At 40.2% G+C, this 15,926-nt stretch overlaps 1 non-coding gene across 1 annotated transcript; it reads right to left on the bottom strand.

The window, feature by feature from the left end:
* Nucleotides 1-12,473: 12,473 nt before the first annotated feature.
* Nucleotides 12,474-12,580, bottom strand: LOC125340220. The gene has a single exon (XR_007208704.1). It is a non-coding gene; the product is annotated as a U6 spliceosomal RNA (small nuclear RNA).
* Between the last annotated feature and the right edge of the window lie 3,346 nt (nucleotides 12,581-15,926).

Consider the following 15,926-nt stretch of genomic DNA (forward strand, 5'->3'; position numbering starts at 1 on the left):
CTTGAGCCACAGAGCCACAGCGCCCCTTCTGGCCATTTTCTGCAGGGCCTCATGTATATGAGGCAAGCACTCTTGCCACTAGGCCATATTCCCAGCCCCTGGTTCTTTCCTTTCTGTGCATTCATGAAAGAAGACCTAGCTGAGAACTTGACAGCAGAGTAAAAAATGATTGGAAGAAATGTAGCTCAATAATTCAGAAAATAATATAAAAAATATTAATTTAGGGGCTGGAAATGAGGCTTAGTGGTAAAGTACTGGCCTAGCATGCATGAAACCCTGGGTTCGATTCTTCAGTATCACATATACAGAAAAATCCAGAAATGGTGCTGTGGCTCAGGTTATAGAGTGCTAGTCTTAAGCAAAAGAAGCTCAGGAACAGGGCCCAGACCCTGAGTCCAAGCCACAAGACTGGCAAAAAAAAAAAAAGGTATTAATTTACATTATAAATAAACCTAGGGCTGGGAATATGGCCTAGTGGCAAGAGTGCTTGCCTCATATACATAAAGCCCTGGGTTCGATTCCCCAGCACCACATATATACAAAATGGCCAGAAGTGGCGCTGGGGCTCAAGTGGTAGAGTGCTAGCCTTGAGCAAAAAGAAGCCAAGGACAGTGCTCAGGCCCTGAGTCCAAGCCCAGGACTGGCCAAATAAATAAATAAATAAACCTAATAGCTCTCATCCTGATTCTACTGCCTGGTTTTCATGAATTTTTTCTTAAATGACATTAATATTTACATATATCTTAAGTCTCTTTCCAAGGAATGTTTAGACAAACTGCAACAAACTTTTTATTTTTAAAGGGAAGGTTTGTTTTACTAGTAATTTTTGTACTAGTGAGTTTGGGTGGTTTTTTTATGTTATATACAAAACAGAACAGTGACAAACAGATGTCTATTAAAACTATTTTAGTAAGAATCTATGCAAATTAAAAATACTAGAAAAATTACATTTTATATACTACTAAATAATAATTTAATTGATGTAGTGGAATCTCACAATAACATTCTAACAGGAAACAATTGTGAAGGTCAAAGCAGGGAAAGAGTCATTTTTATTAATTTATATCTCTTAGAAGGTGCTGAGTTTCTCAGCCTTGATTTTCCCACCCAGGTTTATGTAATATCTGACTTCAGGATATGAATTTTAAAACATTCACATTGTAGCTTCAGTAACCATAGCAGATGTAGCTAGTCAATATTGGTTATGTTACCATATTTCCATCCTTCCTAATCTAGCCACTATGCAGACCAGATAGGCCTCCTGCTCGTAGTCCTGGAGCCTCAGCTACTTAAGTGCTGGAATTCCAGGCATTTACCACAATGTTCAGTGCAGTAATAGTTTTGTTTTCTTTTTAATAATATACTGACAGATGCACTAAATACACAAATCTGCCCACACTCCTGCATGTGCATAACACGCGCATGCGCGCGCACACACGTACGTGTGTATCCCCAGTCCCAGCCCTTTGAGTACTGAGACTTCCACCCTTATTTGCCTACTTGGTTAGCTGCTGATGCTCAGAGCTACATTTTCCTTTGGCAATTGACTAAAAACAGTTGTCTCTTCCAGGTTATATTTCTCTGTGGGTATGAGGATACATAAGACAACCCATTTGCCTTAATTCAGACCTTCCTGGCCTGGGCCAGAAAGCTCACAAGTGCTAGAGTTCCTGCTAGCCAAATACAAGGCTCTGAGTACCACCACAATCTTGAGGAAGCTTCAAGTTTTGACCCACACCTCCACTTTCCACTGTAGCTTTTTGAATGATGTAACACATTTTCCCCCAGTTGTTTGTTTTAGGCACTCAAAAATACTAGGTTTGGTTATGGATAGTAAGGATATAACAGTCAGTGACTATCATTATGGAGCTTGCTGGGAAAGTGTTTCTGTTTAAGCTCAAATTAAGGAAAGGGGATGCTAAACCACAGTATTTACATATATCTACCTGGCTGACTTAAAGAGAAAACTGCTTGTCCTTAGCTACAAGCATCTTTTCCCATACTTCCCTGAAGACTCTGCTAGTAATATTTACTTTGCCCTCTTCAAAGAATTCTTAGGATCAAATAAATACTACCTTCCTTGCTCAATCAACTACAAATCTATATGAAAGCCCAGTAATTAGTACACTTATTCGGATGATGTTTTACAATACTATGCTGATACCCAAGATGCTTCCTTGCAACCTTCCTCCTTAAAGGCTTGAGAATATCATACAAAAGGAGACTGAGGATTATTACTTAAAAGAAGCTACACCAAAAAGGACACTGATTAGCTGAGACTCAAAGCTGACTTTCCTGACCTCTCTAGGAAGAGAATTGTCTTGCAAACTTCAAAAGTGAAAGGTTTTCCCAAACTCTTTTGCTTGTGTTTAACATATCAAAAGCTAGGCCTGCTAACAACTGAGCTTTCAAACCACCACCAACCACAATAGGAAATGTGTTGTATTTGATTTGAGTTCACACGCATATACATTTGCTTATATGCGTGTGATTGCTGGAACAAATGTTTCACACTCAAGAATACTTCTATTCGCAAGCAAGGCATTTTGAAAATATATCCACTGTTATTTCATTTTTCAAATATTCAGAGTACAATGAACTGTCAGTGAGTTAAACAAACAAAACAACAAGTAAGAGAAAATTAGTGAGATGGCCAAAGGAAAAAAGGTTAATTTTGCTTCTGAAGGAGAAGGACATTGGTGGGGGTGGTTGGCAGGGTCTCAGATTTCCATTGTTGAGTTAGAATTGAACACAAGAATACATTGAAAAATCCTTTTTTATCTATGTCTTTTAAACAGCTCTACAAATTGAAGTCAGAGAATCTGGGGGGAAGTGACAAGGATCATGTGATGGAGACTGGCCTCAATCTCAAAAATAACAAAAATGTAAAATTGTATATATAAGTGTGTGAGAGAGACAGGGAAAAAGCAAACCTACTGTAAAATAGAGGCAGGGGTGGAGGGAAAGGAGATACCAGAATGTCTGTATTATGATGATAAGTATAACATGACCTACAAACACAACTGCAATTTGACTAAAGAGGCTGTAACAGTGTGACAGTGTAACAGGCAGGCAATGAAGGTTGTCTTTTTGATAATGGTGTTATAAAGAGTGCAGAGAGGGAAAAGGAAGGGAAAGGAAAGGAAAGTAAGTGGAAAGAAAAAGGAAAGAGGTAATTGGTAACCAATGGTAAAGTGATCTGGATGCAGCTTTGTTAGTGTCCCCTTGAGAAAGACTAGGGAACAATTAACTTTGTATGTGGGGAGGAGAGAAGGCAGGAGGAAAGTTGTGAAAGAGAACACAAAAATGATGATGTGGAATAGGCAGAAAAATGCAAAGACTTGCATATTATGAAAGCACTTAATGCCCCAGACATGTTATAATTACATGACAAGTTGTATTCCCTGTAGATAACAGAAGTTTGTATCTTTACACTGCCTCACTAGTCTGTCCCACCCACCCCTTGAAGGCAGCTACCAGATTAGGCTGAAGCTTTCTTAAATTTACATTTTTGTTTCCTGTCTCACATAAGAAAAATGATATGATGTAGAAAATGAAATACTACCAGGAGCTAGTAAGTCATGCCTGTAATCCTAGCGACTCAGGAAGCTGAGATCTGAGGATTGTGGTTCCAAGCCATCTCCAGCAGAAAAACCTCCAGAAGACTCTTATCTCCAATTAACCAGAAGTGGAGCTGTGACTCAAAATGGTAACGCACTAGTCTGAAGCAAAAAAATGCTCAGGGACAGTACCCAGGCCCTGAGTTCAAGCCCCACAACTGACGAGAGAGAGAGAGAGAGAGAATAGAAAACCATCATTTTCCTTGTACATTTGAGTATAAGAGTGTGTGGCCTCATCTGTGTCATCTGTATATTGTTTACTCAAATGTTATCTTTCATCAAGCCTTATCCTAACATGTATTTCTAAGTTACTCTACACATACTCTTTCAGTTCTGCTTAAGATACTACAAAGCATTTATCACAGATGAGTGTGTGTATGAATGGTACAGTGAATCCTAATGTTCTTATTGAGCACAGTTTCAATAATAATCACTGCTTTACCAGTCTTATTTATTTAATTTGTTTTGTTTTTGTTGCCAGTCCTGGGGCATGAACTCAGGGCCTGAGCACTGTCCCTGGCTTCTTTTTGCTCAAGGCTAGCACTCTACCTCTTAAGCCACAGAGCCACTTCTGGCTTTTTTCTGTATATGTGGTGCTGAGGAATGGAACCCAGGGCTTCATATATACAAGGCAAGTACTTTACCACTAGGCCATATTCCCAGCCCTTCCAGTCTTATTTAATCTATATCCTCACCACTTTGTTTTTGTTTTGCTTTCCTCCATGGTATTATAAAGTAAATTCTATATAATGTAACATATATTTCCCCATAATATATATTTTAGTTATTTTGTTTAATGCTTGTAGTTCAAAAATACAACTTAATAGCCAAATAATGGATAAACCCATTAAAAATAGACTCATTATTTGTACCAACATTTATTATCCAAAGAGACATACAAATGGAAAATAACTACATGAAAATGCTCAATATCACTATGAGAAAACTATAAGTCAGTCTCTCCCTCTCTCTCTCTCACTCTTTCTCTTTTCTTTTTTGTCAGTCCTGGTACTTGAACTCTGGGCCTAGACACTGTCCCTGAGGTCTTCAGCTCAATGCTATCACTACTTGAGCCACAGGGTCACTACCAGTTTTCTGGTGGTTAATTGGAGATAAGAGTCTCACAGACCTTCCTGCCCTGTCTGGCTTTGAACCACAATCCTCAGATCTCAGCCTCCTGAGTAGCTAGGATTACAGGTGTGAGCCACTGGCGGCTTCACAATGGTTATAAGAAAAAGTGTTGATGAGAATGTGAAACTGGGGCTGGGAGTGGCTTAGTGGTAGAGTGCTTGCATATCATGCACGAAGCTCTGGGTTCAATTCCTCAGCACCACATACACAGAAAAAGCTGGAAGTGAGACTGTGGCTCAGGAGGTAGAGTGCTAGCCTTAAGCACAGAGAAGCCAGAGACAGTGCTCAGGCCCTGAGTCCAAGCCCCAGGACTGGCCAAAGTGGGAGAGAGCGAGCGAGCGAGAGAGAGAGAGAGAGAGAGAGAGAGAGAGCGCGAGCGAGAGAGAGAGAGAGAGAGAGAGAGAGAGAGAGAGAGAGAGAGAGAGAGAGAGAGAGAGACAGGCAATGTTATTTAACCCTAAGAAAAGGAGATTATGTTAGGACACCAATGGTTCATGCCTGTAATCCTAGCTAGTCAGGAAACAGATCTGATATCACAGTTCAAAGCCAACCCAGGCAGAAAAGTTGGTGAGACTGATCTCCAATTAACCACCAGAAAAGGGAAGTGGTACTGTGGCTCAAAGTGGCAGAGTGTTAGCCTTGAGTGAAAATGCCTAGGCCATGAGTTCAAGCTCCTCAACAACAGAAAAGGGGGGGGGGGGCTGGGAATATGGCCTAGTGGTAGAGTGCTTGCCTCACATACATGAAGCCCTGGTCTGATTCCTCAGCACCACATATATAGAAAAAAGCCAGAAGTGGCGCTGTGGCTCAAGTGGTAGAGTGCTAGCCTTGAGCAAAAAGAAGCCAGGGACAGTGCTCAGGCCCTGAGTTCACGGCCCAGGACTGGCAAAAAAAAAAAAAGGAAAGAAAAGAAAAGAAAGAAGAGGAGCTCATGTTACATGCAGCAACAACAAAGATGAAGTCTGAAGACATTATGCTAAGTGAACCAAATTATACAAAGAAAATACATGATTCCACTTACAAGAAATGTGTAAAATAATCCAATCCATAGAATCAGGAGTATAGGGATTTCTAGGGGCTGGTCAGCAGTCTGGGTAAGTTCTATAGATCTGTTATAAAATATGTTCCTATAATCAAGGTGTACTATATTGTAGTTAGCCATCCAGAGAGTTTACTCCCGTACTGTGTTCTAACTACAGTGGAACCAAAGGATTAATAAAGGTAATGGAAAAGAGACCTAGAGATTATCCACTGGCCCTTTCCCCTCAGGCTACCAGCAGTTATAGCTTCAGTCTTCCCACTCTGTATCCACTTGTCTGTACTCCACCATCACAGGCTATTTACAGCACCAACTGTGTCCTGAAAGATTATTTCCATTTCCATATACTATACAAGATCTAGGCAGAAGTCTCTAAATAATAGTTTCCAGAATATGGTGCTAATTGATTTTCAGTATAACAAACCCTGAAGCTTGTGATGAAAAGAGGATTTAGTTTGTAGATTTGTTTGGCTTTGCTTTCAATGGCAGAGGGCTAAGAGAATGGTGCTTGCCTCTCCTTGGCTGTGGTGAGGTCCTTCCTCAAAGCAGAGCAACACCAATGGTAAGAACAGGTAAGAGGAGCAGACCACCGAGCAAGGCAGGACACCAGAGAATCAGGGGCCAATCTCACTCTTTCCTTACAACTTTCTTGCTCTCTCTTCTGAAAACTTTTTTTTTGGTTGTTTAAATTAAATTTTGACAAGGTGTTGTGCAAAGGGGGTACAGTTACATAATAAGGCAGTGGATACATTTCTTGTGATATCTTTCACCCTCATTTTTTCTTTCCCTTCCCTAGATCAGGTAGGCATATATACAATATCTAGTGTACCAAAACCGTAAACAGTAACCACGTAGGGTACGCCACAGGAAATTCATCTACATCATGAAAACTCAACACTAGGATTCCTTCTGAGTAATGTCCACCCTGCTGATTCATTAGGAACAACAACATTGACAGAAAATGATGCCAAAGACGAATGCTGACAGACTACATGGAAAGCATTGGATTTCTCTACGTGCACTCACACTAAGGAAGAATTTGAGACCTACCTCATACCTTTAATGTTCTCTATGTCAACCCTCATTGATTTCTGCTGTCGTGTGTTTCTTAAGATCATGCTTGGCTGACATACACTCTACTCTATATGTAGGGCTTACAGTTTTTGCAGGAAGTCAAAGGACATAGGGAAAGCAAGGCCTTGGAACATGGTGTGGTATGCTGCAGCCCCGATCTTCTCCTCCAAAGTTGCCCCTGAGTGCATACCAGTTTTTCTATAGTAATCCCAAATAGACTGAATGCATCCTGGCAGGGAAGACCCTAGTCAGGTATAATGTCCATCTCAAGTCTGTATCTTCAAGTCATCCTCACACATCTACACAGTGAAACAAAGGCGTGTGTCAAGACCTGCTCACTGGTTCCCTTTCGACGCGTGCTTTCATTCTGTCCTGAACTAATTCCTGGTTCTGTTTCTTGGAGCTCCCTTTTACTCATCATCTCTCGGCTCTGTGTGTATGTGTGTGTACATGTGCACGTGTGTGTGCGTGTGCGCGTGTGTGTGTGTTCCCTCTGAGTAGCCAATGCTTTCTCAATCATTATTACATAAAGCACTACAAAAAGGAAAAGATTAGCAAGTGAGTGCCAAAAGCTCATATCTGTAGTCCTAGTTACTTGAGAGGCTGAGAACAGGAAGATTGAGGCAGTAGGTCATTCTAGGCAGAAAAGGTTTGTAAAACTCCAACACCTCTTTAGATGTCGGAAGAGATTTGAGGCTCCTGGGAACCCAGCAACAAGAAGAAGCCTAAAAGTAGGTGGATCAAGGTTCATCAGAAACACCTGAAAAGGGGGCTGGGAATATGGCCTAGTGGCAAGAGCGCTTGCCTCCTACACGTGAAGCTCTCGGTTCGATTCCCCAGCACCACATATATGGAAAACGGCCAGAAAGGGCGCTGTGGCTCAGGTGGCAGAGTGCTAGCCTTGAGTGGGAAGAAGCCAGGGACAGTGCTCAGGCCCTGAGTCCAAGGCCCAGGACTGGCCAAAAAAAAAAAAAAAAAAAACACCTGAAAAGGAATCAAGACCCTATCTTAAAAATGCTACACATGAATACAAATATGCAAAAATAGAAAACTTGATAAGAAACTTTAATAGGACCATTATAAAATTGGATATCCAGCTGACCAGCCAATATATGAAAAAAATGTCAACAAGGAAATAAAAATTCAGTCTACACGAAGGTAATACTACCCAGTGAGAAGAGTGGTTAAAAATGTCAACATAAGGGGCTGGTCATGTGGCTTAGTGGTAGAGTGCTTGCCTAGCATATATGAAGCCCTGGTTTCGATTCCTCAGCACAAAATAAACAAAAAGCTGGAAGTCGCAATGTGGCTCAAGTGGTAGAGTGTTAGCCTTGAGCTAAAAGAAGCCAGGGACAGTGCCCAGGCCCTGAGTCCAAGGCCCAGGACTGGCCAAAAAAAAAAAAAAGTTGAAGTAAGGGTAGACATGAATTTGAATTCTCAATGTTGATGTCAATCTGCAACTCTATTGTTTAATAGGGACATAAATTGTAACAACTCCTAAAATGACATTGTGCCACAAAATCAAAGGTACACATTCTCAATAAAGAGTCATTTTAGTTTTAGGATTATACCTGCCAAAATATGCACACATATAACATCAAAATTACACTAAGGGCTAGGAGTATAACACAACGGTAGAACACTTGCCTAGTATACTTGACTCCCTGGGTTCAGTTCTCAGCATTGATTAGAAGAAAGTTATTAAGTGGGGTCATTAATGCTTGTAATGTCTTACAGAGGCTGAAGCATGAGGAACAAGAGTTTGAGGTCAGTTTGAGCTACATAGTGAAACACTATCCGCCCCCTCCAAAAAAAAAAAACCCAAGACTACAAGCAACAACAAACCTCAACACACACACACACACACACACACACACACACACACACACACACACATCCACTTTGAAATCTTGTGACAGTATTTTGTATTGTAGTTGCAAATAGCAATCTAAATGGAACTAGAATGGATAATGTGAGGCATAATAATAAAATAGAGAGCCATTCAGCAGTGCAAATGCAAGTACTATCTATATACATATGTGCATAAATCTCACAGTTTGTGGGCTGGGCACCTGAGATTCACACCTGTAATCCTAACTACTCAGGAGGCTGAGACCTGAGGATGCAGTTTTGAAGCCAGCCCAGGAAGAAATATCCCCTTGAGACTCTTATCTCTAACAAACCACTCAAAACCCGGAAGAGGAAGTGTGGATCAAGTGGTAGAGCACAGAGAGACTCAGGGACAGGGCCCAGACCCTGAGTTCAAGCCCCACAACTGAACCCATCCCACCCCCCCCCCAAAAAAAAATCTCACAGATTGCTTACTATGAAAACTGCAAAGTTAGGAAACAAGTGATTTTCAGAAATGTTAAGCTCATTATATACAAAAGAGACTATGTAATGATTATAATTTGCAGCATGGAGACTCAAATGCAAGACCTCGAATGAGCTAAAGCTCTACTCATCCTCAAGCTTAGGGTATTTAATGTGTCAGATCACGTAGAAACCTATAATAGCCATGCTGAGTAAAGGTACCACCATCTAACTCACTGGGGGAGTCAATGAAAAAGAAAGACAAGCATGTAATACACAGGACCCTGAAAAAGGACAAAGCAGTAAGACATTTTTAGGAAAAAAATGTAGATATAAAAAAGAATATGTGAGGGCTGGGGATATGGCCTAGTGGCAAGAGTGCTTGCCTCGTATACATGAGGCCCTGGGTTCGATTCCCCAGCACCACATATACAGAAAATGGCCAGAAGTGGCGCTGTGGCTCAAGTGGCAGAGTGCTAGCCTTGAGCAAAAAGAAGCCAGGGACAGTGCTCAGGCTCTGAGTCCAAGCCCCAAAACTGGCCAAAAAAAAAAGAATATGTGAAATGATTTTTGAGTCATAGAGCAATTGTACTTGTTTGTTCTGAAAACAAAGACCTATCCATGTTCATTAACCTATTTCCAATAATGATTGCTGAAAAGTGTGTCAAATATTCACGACAAAATAAATTTACAAAATTAATTTCTCATGTGTTTTTTTCTACCATAATAGCATTACGTTTATGTTTTATAAAGCATCTTCTATTCAGTTTTTTCAAAATCAGGAGAATGCTAGCACTTTTGCAGAACTGCCTGGGGCCAGGGGAGGGGGTTGGGATGTAAGATCAGATTTACTTCATAGCAAAAAGCTACATCTGTTTCACTTACTAGACAGCAATTCTGATGCTAGATGGCTTTTTAAAGGACTACTGGCACTGGAATGAGACATAAATCTTTAAATTGTACACAATGTGAAATATATTGCTATTGTTACGAGCTGTTTAACTATCTTTTAAGTAAAACATTTAATATGCAATTTGCTTGATGTACAATTGGTTACCCATCAACTGCTGTAAAATACTGTGGGAACACACTATAAGGTATAAAGATATTTTTACATAAAAGTGAAATAGTGAGTCCTTTAAGGTAGGAGTGGGGAGCAAGGCGGGACGGGGGGGAAGAGGGAATGAAGTCTGGAACTTTTTAGCAGAATGCCCTAAGGTTATCTGGGAAGCTTACAGAAAAACCATAGTTCATTAAGAAAATAGCTTAATAAAGCTACTATTTTAATGAACCCTAAACTCAGACACCTATATAGAGACCAAATACTCCAGATCAGAACCATAGCATTGTGATAAAGTGTACATACCATGAAAACTCATAACAAGTTGGTAGATTTATTATATAACAGTAATCAGTATTTTATATAATATTTAATAATGTAAATAATGATATGTTATTATTATTATTTTGTGCCACTACTGGGGTTCGAACTCAAGACCTCAAGATCCCTCTTGGCTTTTTCACTCAAGCTGGATCTTTATCACTAGAGACACACCTCCATTTCCACTCTTACTGGTCTTTAAGTATGTGTTTAGTTTTGTTAAGCAAGCTTCAGAAAGTTTCAATCATCCCAAATTAAAGCTTAGCATAAACACTTCCCGAAGGCCCTGATAATCTCCATTCCATTTCCTGTCTCTATTCATTTGATTATTCTAGTGAGAACCTTAAATAAGTGAAATTGTGGTATTTGTTCTTTTGTGACTGAATTATCTCAGCATAATGTCCTCCAGTTCATCCAAGTTGAAGTATGGTCAGAATTTATAATAAAAGCTTAGGAAGGTTTATTCAAAAAATCCCTGGGTATCTTTTATCAGAGGATGTCTATTTTATAACTTAATATGAGGAACATCTCTTCTGGAAATGTGGCATGTGTCAATCAGGGCCTGTTGGGGCTTGGGCTGGGGCGGGGAAATATGTGTGCAGGCCTGTGTCCTGAGAATACCAATGCCCTGAGGGACACCGATAAAGCCAATGTGGTCAGCATGGGTTTTGCTTTAGAATGCAGACTCCCAAGAAGCACATGGAGATAAAGAGGCATGGTATCTACAACTTCCTCTTCATTTCCAGAAGTTTAGTACTATAGCTTTAAGATGAAAAAAACAAATAATAGGGGCTGGGAATGTGGCCTAGTGGCAAGAGTGCTTGCCTCATATACATGAAGCCCTGGGTTCCATTCCTCAGCACCACATAAACAGAAAAAGCCAGAAGGGGCGCTGTGGCTCAAGAGGTAGAGTGCTAGCCTTGAGCAAAAAGAAGCCCGGGACAGTGCTCAGGCCCTGAGTTCAAGCCCTAGGACTGGCAAAAAAAAAATTATATACAGACCACTGGAAGATCTGGGTAGAAAATATACAGACATTATTCATGTTCTTCCTCTAAATTTCCTGAAAGTCTGGAATTATGTAAAACTAAATCTTACAAAATAAGGCACATCTCAAGAAACTAAACATAGATCTTTCCTACAACCCAGCCATACCACTCATGGACATCTACCTAGAACATCCATGTTCATTGCTGTACTACTCACAATAACCAAGTTATGAATAGCCTAGATGCCCTACAATAGATGAGTGGATCAAATAAGTGTGGTACCTATATATAATGGCACTTTCCAGAGCCATTAGAAAGAATAATATTATGTCATTTTCAAGGAAGTGGATGGACCTAGAACAAATCATGCTCAGTGAGGTAAGCCAAGCTAAGAGACACAAATGGCACCTGTTTTCTCTCATACGTGGGAGTTAGATCTAAAACACATTGGGACGTGATCGATTATATAGGACTGCAGGCATTCATACACAGGGAGACCAAAGGAGGCTACTCTATTTCTTTGAAATTTAATTTTTTATTTTTTCAAATTTTTATTATCAAACTGATGTACAGAGAGGTTACAGTTTCATACATTAGGCATTGGATACATTTCTTGTACTGTTTGTTACCTTGTCCCCCATACCCCCCTCCCCCCTCCCCCTTACCCTTTCCCCACCTGAGGTGTTCAGTTCACTTACAACAAACAGTTTTGCAAGTGTTGCTTTTGTAGTTGTTTGTCTTTTTTTACCCTGTGTCTTTCAATTTTGGTATTCCCTTTCAATTTCCTAGTTCCAATACCAGTATACACGGTTTCCAATATACTCAGATAAGATTACAGAGATACTGTAGGTACAACCACAGGAAGGTGATACAAGAACATCATCAATAATAGAAGCTACAGATACACATGGGACGTTGAAAGTAGTTACAAAAATATGGAACGCTTCACGAATTTGCGTGTCATCCTTGCGCAGGGGCCATGCTAATCTTCTCTGTATCGTTTCAGTTTTAGTATATGTGCTGCCGAAGCGAGAACAAGGAGGCTACTCTTAGGGGAGGAACACAAAGGCACAATGCCTATGTACCTCTGATCATATAAAATAACATTTATTGAAATGAACTCCAAGAAATGGAGACAAGAAGTTTTTGCTTTTGTTTTCATTTTATTCTTTTTGTTTGTTCATTTATCTGTCTTTGGGAGGGCAAGGCTGGAACACAGAAATGAAGGGAAAAAGTGTGAATAAATGCAGCAGGGTTACTCACTAGATACTAGGTTGAAGATAAACTATTCAACCTGTGGGTAGGGATGGGAGGGAAAAATCGGGAGAGAGATGGAAGAGGTGGCATTGTCCAAAAAGAAATGTACCTATTACCTGATTTATGTAACTGTCACCCCTCTGTATATCACCTTTGTAATAACAATAAAAAATAAAAGTAAGAAAAGTAATGCAAAGATGTATGTCTCTTCCAAAAGAAAAAATTGTTTTGATGCAGAAAGTAAGTTGTATTTATAATTGTACACATATGAAGTATAAATACATTAAAGGTGAACACTGAAAACATACTTGTAGAAGAATCATGGCAGAAATGGAGCTGTGGCTCAAGTGACAGAGTGGTAGCCTTGAGCAACAAACTGAGGAAAGCCAGGGAGACTACTCTAGTTACTCTGGAGGCTGATATCTGTGGATCATGGTTCAAAGCCAGCCTGGGCAGGAAAGTAAGCATATCTTATCTCCAATTAAATCACAGAAAAAAGCCAGAAGTAGCACTGTGGCTCAAGTGATAGAGGGTTAGGCTAGCCTTGAGCCAACGGAGCTCAGGGACAGAGCCCAGGCCCAGAGTTCAAGCCCCACAACTGATTAAAAAAGAAGACGAAGAAGTCCTACAGTGTACCATTGAGAAGCTGGAGACTCAGGAAAGCTTGTAGTGTAGGTCAACATTCTGATAGCTGGAGAGCCAATGGTGTAGATTCCCTTCTGAGACCAAAGTACTGAGAACAAAGAACACCAAGGTGGAGGAGATCTAGGTGCAGTTCAGAAAGGCAGAGAGCAGATCCGTCCTCCTTGGGTTTTTATGTTCTGTTAGGCCTCAGCAGGTTATAGGATTGTGCCGACCTTGAGTGGGGGGGAGGATATATACTTTGCTCAGCCAATAAATTCAAATGCTAATCTCTTCTAGAAACACTTCTAGAGATACATAGACATAATGTTTAGCAAGATATCTTAGTATCCTCTGGTCCAGTACAGTTAACATATAAAACTCATTACCACAGTATGCTTTAGCTTATCACAGAGGACCAAAGAGGCCATCAGGGGCTTTGAATAAAAGATAAATTTTTGTTTTCAGAATTGTGTTTTCGGGTTTTTTTTGGCCAGTCCTGGGCCCTGGACTCAGGGCCTGAGCACTGTCCCTGGCTTTTTACCACAGCGCCACTTCTGGTCATTTTCTGTATACGTGGTGCTGGGGAATTGAACCTAGGGCTTCATGTATACGAGACAAGCACGCTTGCCACTAGGCCATATCCCCAGCCCTAAAAGATAAATTTTTGATTGGCATTAACCTTTTTTTTTTTTTTGTCACCACCACTGAACTTTGCAACATGGCTCTGGAACAGAGCTAATAGAAACAAATTCTTTTCTAGGTTTGTATTTAGAGTGAACACTCTGGCTTGAGATGAGTGACTTCAGAAAAATGAGAGGCACTGTAATACAGACATTGGCCTACATTCTGTCCTTACCATCCAGGACATACTGTTTCCAAATGCAATATAGGAATTCTTACTGCCTGTGGTAGCACATTGGGTCTCCTGGATTGCTTTCAGTCATATCAAGTTTAGCAGTTAGATGCATACTACACGTGAGGGACATTTATGAACTCGGGATTCCAGGATAACCACTCCTTTCCGCTGGAGGATTCTCCTGAATATGGCCAGACAGCTTGGTAATTAATCTTTTCAGACATAACAACATCTTCCCAAGACACGAAATTTGATATCCAAACAGTGGAAAAGTAGAGTTCATGAATGTTTATGCCTGGACTCTGTTGATGGCTGTGGCTTATGTATTTAGGGTTATTTAGTTGGTTGTCCTCACCCCATCCCTAAGGTACATTCTTACCTTCAAAGAAAGAAAAAAATGGCAGATCCGGTCTCGGTTCTCATAGTGCATGCACAGACACAGATCCTGGTGGACTGACATGCGTTGGAAATCACATGAATTCAGGTCTAGGGCAATGATTCCAGACAGTGACATGTGTAGGTAACACCCCTGTGACAGAAGAAGCTGTTGTAAATGAACTGCTAAGTCTTTTAGCTCCACAGACGCTCTGTACTTCTTCCTCAATAACAAAGCAAAACAAAGCAAAAACTCAAAACGGCATGGTAGAAAACAATGTGACTTGTTGTTCCTATTTCTTTTATTCTTTTTTTTTGGCCAGTTCTGGGGCTTGGACTCAGGGCCTGAGCACTGTCCCTGGCTTCTTCCAGCTCAAGGCTAGCAATTTGTCACCTGAGCCACAGCGCCCCTTCTAGCCGTTTTCCATATATGTGGTGCTGGGGAATCGAACCGAAAGCTTCATGTGTAGGAGGCAAGCACTCTTGCCACTAGGCCATATTCCCAGCCTTGTTTTTATTTCTTTAAAGTAAAATGGGGTTTATGACACTTACAAAATTCTATAACTTCTTCAAACTTTATAAAAATTCATCCTGGAATTTTTTTTTTTTTTTGCCAGTCCTGGGCCTTGAACTCAGGGCCTGAGCACTGTCCCTGGCTTCTTTTTGCTCAAGGCTAGCACTCTACCACTTGAGCCACAGCAATACTTCTGGCCTTTTCTATATATGTGGTGCTGAGGAATGGAACCCAGGGCTTCATGTATATGAGGCAAGCACTCTATCGCTAGGTTGTATTCCCAGTCCTCCTACATTTCTTTTATTTCTTTCTCTGGCCTTATTGCTCTAGACAGAAATTCTGGTATTATACTGAATAAAAATGGAAAGAGTGGATACTCATGTCTTGTTCCTGACTTTAAGAGACATTTTACTTTTTCCCCATTTAATATAATGTCAGTTAGAGGTTTCTCGACTGTAGCCTTGATTAAATTCTGAGATATTCCTTTCATTCCTAGTTTCTTCTATACTTTCATTATAAAAGGATGTTACATTTTGTCAAAGGCCTTTTCTGATGATTGTGATTTTTTTCTTCATTCTATTTTAAGTGATGTATTATTATACTAATTGACTCATGCATGTCCTCTCTGGGATGAGACTAATATAATCATATTATATATATTTATTATACATTATAATGACAATATGTACAACACATAATCTTTTTTGTTATTTTGGGTTTATTTTTGTTTTTGTTTATTTTTGTTTTTGGCCAGTC

The sequence above is a fragment of the Perognathus longimembris genome, chromosome 22 (genome assembly GCF_023159225.1).
Source record: "Perognathus longimembris pacificus isolate PPM17 chromosome 22, ASM2315922v1, whole genome shotgun sequence".
Taxonomy (NCBI): Eukaryota; Metazoa; Chordata; class Mammalia; order Rodentia; family Heteromyidae; genus Perognathus; species Perognathus longimembris.